General features: G+C 32.6%; 1 long non-coding RNA gene across 1 annotated transcript; it reads left to right on the top strand.

Annotated features, from left to right (window-relative positions):
- The first annotated feature begins 2,728 nt into the window (after nt 1-2,728).
- Nucleotides 2,729-5,532, top strand: LOC143051458 (uncharacterized). Its single transcript, XR_012970784.1, has 3 exons — nt 2,729-2,892; nt 4,400-4,608; nt 5,242-5,532. It is a non-coding gene; the product is annotated as an uncharacterized LOC143051458 (long non-coding RNA).
- The last annotated feature ends 5,364 nt before the right edge of the window (nt 5,533-10,896 follow it).

Below are 10,896 nucleotides of genomic sequence, written 5' to 3'. Positions count from 1 at the left end.
GTCGAATCGTTGTTACGTTATCATCATTTAAAAGGTTTGTAGTCAGTACTTCAGTGTTGACATGAAAAGCAATGCTGGGGTATAATCATTGTTACGTTATCATCATTCACAAGGTTAGTATTTAGATTTTCGGTGTTGACATGAATACACATATTGGGGTTTAAACATTGTTGAGTCATCATCATTTACAAAGTAAGTAGTCAGCATTTCGGTGATGACATGAATTTAAATGTTAAGGTATACTCATTGTTACGTCATCATCATTTAAAAGGTTAGTTGTCATCAATTCGGTGTTGGCATGAATACAAGAGTTGGGGTCTAATCGTTGTTACGTCATCATCATTTAAGAAATTAGTAGTCAGCATTTCGGTGTTGACATGAATACCAATGCTTGCGTCTAACCAATAATACGTTATTATCATTTACAAGGTTAGCAGTCAGGATTTCGGTGTCGACATGAATACAAATGTAGGGGTGTAATCAGTGTTATGTATCATCATTTAAAAGGTTAGTAGTCAGTACTTCAGTGTCGACATGAATACAAATGTTGAAGTCTAATCATTGTTACGTTATAATCATTTAAAAGTTAAGTAGTCAGTACTTTAGTGTTGACATGAATACAAATGTTGGGGTCTAATCATTGTTACGTTATCATCATTTAAAAGGTTAGTAGTCAGCATTTCGGTGTTGACATGAATACAAATGTTTGGGTCTAATCATTGTTACGTCATCATCATTTATAAGGTAAGAAATCACCATTTCGGTTTTGATATGAATACAAATGTTGCAATCTAGTCATTGTTACGTTATCATCATTTACATGGTTAGTAGTCAGTATTTTGGTGTTGACATGAATACAAATGTTGGGGTCTAATCATTGTTACGTTATCATCATTTACAAGGTTAGTAGTCAGCATTTCGGTGTTGACATAAATACAAATGTTGGGTTCTAATCACTGTTACGTCATCATCATTAACAAGGTTAGTAGTCAGCATTTCGGTGTTGACATGAATAACAATGTTGGGGTCTTACCAATAATACGTTATTATCATTTACAAGGTTAGTAGTCAGCATTTCGGTGTTGACATGAATTCAAATGTTGGGGTCTAATCATTGTAACGTTATCATCATTTACAAAGTTAGCAGTCAGGATTTCGGTGTTGACATGAATACAAATGTTGGGGTCTAATCATTGTTACGTTATCATCATTTAAAAGGTTAGTAGTCAGTACTTTAGTGTTGACATGCATACAAATGTTGGGGTCTAATCGTTGTTACGTTATCATCATTTAAAAGGTTAGTAGTCCGCATTTCGGTGTTGACATGAATACACATATTGGGGTTTAAACATTGTTGAGTCATCATCATTTACAAGGTAAGTAGTCAGCATTTCGGTGATGACATGAATTTAAATGTTAAGGTCTAATCATTGTTACGTCATCATCATTTAAGAGGTTAGTAGTCAGCAATTCGGTGTTGACATGAATTCAAATGTTGGGGTCCAATCATTGTTACGTTATCATCATTTAAAAGGTTAGTAGTTAGCATTTCGGTGTTGACATGAATGCAAATGTAGTTGTCTAATCGTTGTTACGTTATCATCATTTAAAAGGTTAGTAGTCAGTACTTCAGTGTTGACATGAAAAGCAATGCTGGGGTCTAATCATTGTTACGTTATCATCATTCACAAGGTTGGTATTTAGATTTTCGGTGTTGACATGAATACACATATTGGGGTTTAAACATTGTTGAGTCATCATCATTTACAAAGTAAGTAGTCAGCATTTCGGTGATGACATGAATTTAAATGTTAAGGTATAATCATTGTTACGTCATCATCATTTAAAAGGTTAGTAGTCAGCAATCCGGTGTTGGCATGAATACAAGAGTTGGGGTCTAATCGTTGTTACGTCATCATCATTTAAGAAATTAGTAGTCAGCATTTCGGTGTTGACATGAATACCAATGTTTGCGTCTAACCAATAATACGTTATTATCATTTACAAGGTTAGCAGTCAGGATTTCGGTGTCGACATGAATACAAATGTAGGGGTGTAATCAGTGTTACGTTATCATCATTTAAAAGGTTAGTAGTCAGTACTTCAGTGTCGACATGAATACAAATGTTGAAGTCTAATTATTGTTACGTTATAATCATTTAAAAGTTTAGTAGTCAGTACTTTAGTGTTTACATGAATACAAATGTTGGGGTCTAATCATTGTTACGTTATCATCATTTAAAAGGTTAGTAGTCAGCATTTCGGTGTTGACATGAATACAAATGTTGGGGTATAATCCAGTAGGACAACCGGAAGGGCCTGAGTAAGGATTTCGCCGCTCAGTGATACGGTTCACTAGACGACGTTGTCAACACGTAATGGCGGCCATTATTTGACGTTGGATTTGGCATTTCATGCTGAAGAGTTGCATTTATGACATTGTTGGATGCTTAAACTCATGATAAACAACACAAAAGGTAAAGATTTATTCCAGATATTTCAGTTAATTATTATCAAATAAGTCGGATCCAAAGAAATGATTTAGGTAAACGGCAAAAATAAAGTGTAAAATTATATCAAACATGAAAATTGAAATCCAATATATCATCCTTTCCTTTTCTGACATATACTGTTACTAGTATTGATGGTTGAATCAACTATTTACTGGTGTATTACATTCGGATTTCGGTCTTAGGTATCCGCACTTGTCTCCGGAAATATTATACCCACACAAGTTGTCAACATCCGTTTTCAAACTGGTCATAGTGTTCTTCACGATCTCCATGGAAAATATTCACGCAAACACTTCTTGCTCATATAAAAGAACATTGTAAACCTCTAACTGTAAATACGAACCAAAATGAATAAAATTCGAAAGCACTTATGCCGATTGTAAGTTCTCTAAAAAGGGGGGGGGGGTATTTCAAGGCCCCAAATTATAGGCTACTGAGGCTTCACGAATTCTGCTGAACGTCTCGGGTTCAACTCAAAAGTCCATCAACTAAATCATTGGAATGTATTTAAAGACACCTACTTTCACTGTTGGCTATTTTATACCTGGTATAATATTTCATTTGGAAAAACATATTCATCTGTTCATGATATTTGTGTCCCTGATTTCATATACACCAAAATGTTATATTCATAAAAATAAAATCTTTCATTAACAAAATATACAAAGGGAAAGCGATCACGGGCACAGACTTCTCTTTTCCATATAAAAAAAAATAAAAATTAGATAGCCATTCTCTAACATGTCTAAATGTATATCTCATATTTTAAAAGAAATTTACTCATTGAAATTAACCACTGAATCACCCACCCATTTGAGAGCTTACACATGCATTTGTAGGATTAAACAGTGTCCCCCATGAAATGATGTCCCATGCACCAAATTTCACAGATATGACCTATGAAATATGGTCCAGAACATAATTTTATTATATAATATTGTCCACTTCTATGTAAAAGTGTCCCTTGACAAAATATTCTATTGTGACCTTCGTTGGACATTTTTTTATATTTAAATCATGTCCATACTGCATAAAATTCTTGTCTAATACCAAAAAAAATATTTAACAAAAAATAAAAAGAATAAATTGACATTTGTTTTTAAATATACAATACATGCAATAGGAATCTATGAATTGATTTAACAGCTATGAATTGTCCTTTTTAACAAGATCAATAATGTCAGGAATAATATTAGTATCGAGACACATCTGTGTTGTCTTTATTTAAATTTCAATTATGATTTAATAACTATTTGATTAAAACATTTCAATGATTTCTAAATTATTTCCCTTCTTTAGGGACAGAAAAAAATAGCTACACTATGAAATATTGTCCTTTGTGACATCTTTTTTATAAAACATCCATGAAATTATGTGCAAGTACTAGGGACAATTTTTCACTAAGGGAGACACTATTTTATAGTTTACAAATGTGATATTCTGTCCCATGAACAAAATTTCACAGATGAACTGTGAAATAATGTTCTAGAGGACACAATTTCATGGGACACTTTTTTGGCTTACACATTAACATGTATCCCCATGAGCAGGAATGGCAGGATATATTACAAATTTAACTTTTATGTTTTGAGCAGAAATGCTAGAGGCATAACAATTTCTAATACATAATAAATATATAAAATTGAGAATGGGAATGGGTAATTTGTCAAAGAACCAGCAACTCAAACAAAGAGCAGACAACAGTCGACGGCCACCAGTGGGTTTTCATTAGAGCAAGAAAATATGTTTTGTCTTGGTAATTTATTTGGCAAATTTGTATTCATGTGTTGATAATAACAATGCAAAGTTTAATTTTGCGTTGAATAATTTAGTATAAATATTCAGCTTATTTAGTAATTGTATGTACATTTGCTTTATATTTACAGGATGGAGAAAGATGTTCACTATGAATCAAAAATTCAAAACAGAGGACTTTTATATATCAACAAAAACAATTGCAGTACATGCACATGTATGATTGATATACAAAATGTACATACAGCAGGAAAACAGTAAATAAAGAGTGAACAACGAGTAATGTAAAAAGCAAAATTATTTTGTTAATACAAAACAATATGACTAGAATATATTAAGGGTAAGTAATCCAAATGTGTCTGTTCAGGATAAAAACAGTGGGTTATTTATAATGCGCTATGATTTCAATCCCTCAAATATGAAACAAAACATGATAGACATTATCATGATTATGTACATGTATTAAAACTATTTTGATAAGGAAATAGACTGAAAATATCTTACATTTAACAGTCAGACAAGAAAATTGCCAATGGAATGAATTGGGAATGGAAGTTAAAATTTATAGTTTATAGGTCAAATCATACACAAACTTTAAGGCCAAATGGTATACTTTTAATAGTTTAAAGATTTTATAGTATTATCTATGCTGTATAATTTCAATATAGTTTCATTTGGATGTAAAACCAAATTTCAAGAATGAAGGGTACTGTAATTTAAAATTAATTTATAAAGAAAAAAAACAATATAAGGGAATTAACTCTTACATGATGTGCATCATATCCATGACAATGAAGAGATTTAATAAAATTGACCATTTTCTTCAGATAAGAGAATGACTGCAGCAGACCATATTTTGGTCAAAGATGCCAATAACAATGAAATATAATATATTATAATTATCATTCATCATTACTTTTCAATTGAATCAACAAACTAAATTTAATAACAAGATATTTTTTTTTATTTTCAGTACACTGTCAGCAGAATATTTTTACTGAAGGATGAAAATTTTGATAACTGGAATCAGCAATGTATATGAAATTTGTTATGAGAGATACATTTATGTACAGAATATGTTAATGGTAACGGAGGTGGTTCAAGTGTTTATTAGCAGACATTTTTGTTGAACTTATGCAGGATTGAATAAATGAAACTGAAGCTGACTGTGTAGTAAAAAGAGGATTTTGAAATGCACAATATTCATCAACGTTAAAATGTGCACAAGTGAAATGTCACCATATTTAGTAAAAAAATCAGATTATTGACTCAGTTGTTTTCATGAAAAAAAAGTTTCAAAGCAATATCACTGTTGTATGATTAATAAGTTTCTGCATTTTTGTCGAGCCTGCTACTTTTGTTGCAGAAAGGGACAAAGAGACAGTGATCTGGCCGCAATGGAAGCCGCGTTAGTTAACTACTAAAAAACTTCATATTTTAGAAGGTTTAAGACCTGGATACTTCATCTTTGGTATTTAGATGCCTCATGTTAAGAAGTTTCCGTCAGTCACATGTCCAATGTTCTTGACCTCATTTTCATGGTTCAGTGACTTCTTGAAAAAAAAATGAGATTTTTTGTAATGTTAAATTCTCTCTCATTATAAGTAATAGGATAACTATGTTTGGTATGTCATATGTTTACCACTATCAAAATGATTTTTTATATACGAACGTATAGATGCTGAAAAAGATACCTTGCAAGGTCATCATGCCCGTTAGACAGTTTTCACTTGATCTCGACCTCATTTCATGGATCAGTGAACAAGGTTAAGTTTTGATGGTCAAGTCCATATCTCAGATACTATATAAGCAATAAGTCTAGGATTTTTTGTGAATGGAAGGACTGTAAGGTGTAAATGTCCAACTCGCAGGTGTCATCTGACCTTGACTTGTTTTCATGGTTCAGTGGTTACAGTTAAGTTTTTGTGTTTTGGTCTGTTTTTCTTATTCTGTATGCAATAGGTCTACTGTATTTAGTATTTTGAATGATTGTAAGGTGAACATGTCTAGCTGGCAGGTGTCATCTAACCTTGACCTCATTTCTATGGTTCAGTGGTCAATGTTAAGTTTTTTGGTTTTTTTTCTAATACTATATGCAATTGGTCAACTATATTTGGTGTATGGAAATATTTTATGATCTTTATGTCAGTCACACAGGTTTTTTTTTAACTTGACCTCATTTTCACAGTTCATGGCTCAATGTCAAGGTTTTGTTTTGGTCTGGTTTTTTTAAACTATGAGCAATAGGTCAACTATATTTGTTGTATGGAAGATTTGTTTGCTGAACATGACTGCCTGGAACCGTTCATCTGACCTTGACCTCATTTTCATGATTCATTGGTCAATGTTTAGTTTACTTGGTTAATGTTAAGTTTGTGTGACAGTTGTAATGAAGCTTTAAAGGACTATCAGCATAATATCAATGATTAGTAAAGCATGCGAGACATTTCAACGTGTGCACTCTTGTATTGTATAATCTGAATAAAGGGCTGCGCTTTAGCGCATGATACGCCCGTTGCTCTTTTAACATTTATAAAAATGGAAAGGGAGCTTACATCAATAGATATAAACAATTCACCAAAGTTCCATGGACATTGGTGAAAGCCTTTTTGAGTTATTGACCGAAGTGTTAAAAATCCCCCTTTTATATGAATAAAGCCCCATAAATCCAAAACTTAAAATCTGAAATTAAAAAAAAACGAAAGGGAGCTTACGTGAATAGATATAAACAATTCTCTTAAGTTTCATGGAAATTGGTGAAAGCGTTTTTGAGTTATTGTCCGAAGTGTGGACGACGGACGGACAGACGGACGGACGGACAACGGTATACCATAATACGTCCCGTCTAAAAGACGACGGGCGTATAAAAACGAATATATCATCCCTCTGGACTCAAGTGTTTCCCTTTTATTTTGCATGAATGAAATTTAACGAGTTTCACTTTTACCTTTGGGTTACTTTAAGTTTTACCATTCCAGAATTATTTGACTTTTTTCATGGTAAATTAGACTTTTACCTTTTACCCATATGTTGTAAAACTCAATTTTGCTTTGATATTTTTTCAAGAACTGAATCACAAGGATAAATTTGATCAAATAAGCTAGCTTTTGGATATTTATCACATATCACAAACTTAAATAATCTATTAAATTGAAAATGGAAATGGGCAAGGTGCTAAAGAGACAACCCAACCAAAGAGCAGAAAACATGTCTGACAGAGCAGAACCAATTAATAGTGTGATTAGATTGATTTCCTTCACTTTTGCACTGTTATGAGATTAAGTGAAAGAATTTAATTATTTTATCCCTATCAATTTAGGGAGAGGGGAATCGGTATTCAACACTGCATTACTACATGTATATCCTACCACCTGTTACAAATAAATGATACAAACAACCATGCAAGATAGTCCCTGTGACTGAAAGGAGAAAAGAGATGCACAACATACAAAACATATTCCATATGGCTAGCTACATTGTATCATTTGAAATACTTCATTGATTTTTTTAAGTGGAACAGTTTTTTGTAAGAAGTTATTTATTAAAGGTACCACAGTTCCCTTTCAGTTTACCTGCTTATTGCTTGACTACAGTTCTAATATGAAAATCAGAAGTTGGGGTATGACTGCCAAATTGAATGAGACAACTCTTCACCAGATACCAAATGAATAAATATAGATCTCTGACAGCCTTCAACATTTATTTCAGCAGAACCAATAATATATAGTAAGCTACATATATAAAAGACCCCTAAATAACATGACAACAGACAACCTGAAAAGGAATAATCTGCATCTGTATGCAAATTTAAGTAAAATATATTTAAAAATAAGAGCATATGATGCAATGGATGCAAATTAATAAAAAGTCAATCCAGAAAAAAATCCTACTATAGATCTCCAATGTTTTTATGGTTTATGCGGTTTATCAACAAACTTTTCATACTTCATTGGAATAATTTACATTAAACAAAAAAGATGAACATGTACCATTGAATGGATATAAAGGTGGAGCACCTAGGACAAACAAGTACTAGTACAAACACCAGGATTCTCTTCGAATTCCCACCACCTAGTCATACTTAGAATAGCAAATGGTCGTTCCCCCTTCCCCTTTGCATAGATATATTACTATATATATGTAATACTAATATAGTAATAATATTAGATAATCATTGACCTAAAAAAACTGCATATTTGAAATATGTAAAGTAATTAAAGAGATTGAACCTTCACTGCAAACCAGAAATTGAGAACAATAAGCCCCTTAAAATTACGCATGCCTTTGATACAATTAAAAGATCACCCCCCCCCCCCCCCTTTTTGACAAAAAAAGGAACAATTTTAACAAAACAAAACAAAACACATAACGATAACTGTATTGACGAACGAACTAAAGGAAAATTATGCACGAAATGAATCTTGATAGCTAGGCCTAGAAGTACGATGTCAACAACGAAGTCAATCTCATGATGATGTAGGCCTTAAACTCTTAGTTTTCCAAGTAAAGCCTGTTTTGGTACAACGTTGATATGGATTCCACATATTGCATGACTGTCTTGACATTAAGATAAACAATATTGATACAAAAAAGAAGAGATTCCAACTTTAACTGACATTTTACGTTGACATTTTCGGCGCCGGAAATTGACAACGTTGATCTATGTATTGACACAACATCGGATGGGGTCGATTCCGGCATGTTCTGTTAAAAAAAACCAGTAGCACTTAAAATTTATTAATGTCTTAAAATATATTCATTTTGTTTCAATGATATTTAGTTGATAATTTATTTCGAGAGATGAATATCTATCGTATACTTCAGAAACAAGGTGAAAGGAGGACCACGCCCCCATAGTGGGGGACATACAAAATAAAGATGACCGTTCTCCATTTCTACTCGATAGAAGTGCCTAATTTTTTCATAACATCTGCATTATGTACCAAAGATTATAAAATGAAAGTATAAAAAAAATCGAGGCGGAGATTTTTTAGAATCATCTAATAATTATAGCAGACCAATAGACGTAATAGAAAAATAGACGGAAATGGCGCCTTCTTCAATTTCGAAACAAAATCTATAATTTTACAATTCATTGACACATATTGATATTTTTATAGGGATTACATATATAAGGATTCAGCTATTCTTGATAGTTGAATGAATATTTACTTTAACAACATAATCTTTCCCAATTTCGAATTCTACCGGCCATGCAAGGAAAAACCTATAAAAAATTGAGACCCCTACTTTAAAATGGGTACAATTTTTTGCTCTAATTTGGACACTCCTTTTCGTTACAGAATTCGATGTGAAAAACTAGCGAAATAACGATGTAAAAATTTTAGGGTAATTGAAGGATAGGCTTTTTTTGTACCCCTTTTTAATATCGCTATTTAATTCTACAGTGCATAAAATCGGAATCTGAAATTCTATGTTCAGGTGTGAAAAATAAGATTTTCGTTTATTTTTTTGTTCAAACATGAAAATAATAAGTAAACTTATATATTTTTCTCTTATAAATGTGCTGACAATCAACAGCATTTACCGCCGGTACTTTGCTATGAACAAATAAACTTTTTTTACAAAAGCGCGCCATTTTTCGGCTAACGTCGGCCGACGCAAAATAGTCCAATTTTTGGCGTAGGACTACTAAGCGCCGCCGATTCACATTTTGGTCAAAAAGGCACATCCGGTTGTCCTACTGATCATTGTTACGTCATCATCATTTATAAGGTTAGAAATCAGCATTTCGGTGTTGACATGAATACAAATGTTGCAATCTAGTCATTGTTACGATATCATCATTTACATGATTAGTAGTCAGCATTTTGGTGTTGACATGAATACAAATGTTGGGGTCTAATCATTGTTACGTTATCATCATTTAAAAGGTTAGTAGTCAGTACTTCAGTGTTGACATGAATACAAATGTTGGGGTCTAATCATTGTTACGTTATCATCATTTATAAGGTAAGTAGTCAGCATTTCGGTGTTGACATGAATACAAATGTTGGGGTCTCATCATGGTTACGTTATCATTATAAGAAAGGTTAGTTGTCAGCATTTTGGTGTTGACATGAATACAAATGTTGGGGTCTAATCATTGTTACGTTATCATAATTTAAAAGGTTAGTAGTCAACTTTTCGGTGTTGACATGAATACAAACGTTGAGGTTTAATCATTGTTACGTTATCATCATTTAAAAGGTTAGTAGTCAATACTTCAGTCTTGACATGAATACCAATGCTGGGGTCTAATCATTGTTACGTTATCATCATTCACAAGGTTAGTATTCAACTTTTCTGTGTTGACATGAATACCAATGTTGGGGTCTAATCATTGTTACGTCATTATCATTAAAGAGGTTAGTAGTCAGCAATTCGGTGTTGACATGAATACAAGAGTTGGGATGTAATCGTTGTTACGTCATCATCATTTACAAGGTTCGTAGTCAGCATTTCGGTGTTGACATGAATTAAATGTTGGGGTCTAATCATTCTTACGTTATCATCATTTAAAAGGTTAGTCGTCAGCACTTTGGTGTTAACATGAATACAAATGTTGGGGTCTAATCGTTGTTACGTTATCATCATTTAAAAGGTTAGTAGTCAGTACTTCCGTGTT

This window comes from Mytilus galloprovincialis, chromosome 11, assembly GCF_965363235.1.
Source record: "Mytilus galloprovincialis chromosome 11, xbMytGall1.hap1.1, whole genome shotgun sequence".
NCBI classification, from domain to species: Eukaryota; Metazoa; Mollusca; class Bivalvia; order Mytilida; family Mytilidae; genus Mytilus; species Mytilus galloprovincialis.
The sequence above is the reverse complement of the archived record's forward strand: the minus strand, read 5'-3'. Positions and strand labels throughout refer to the sequence as shown.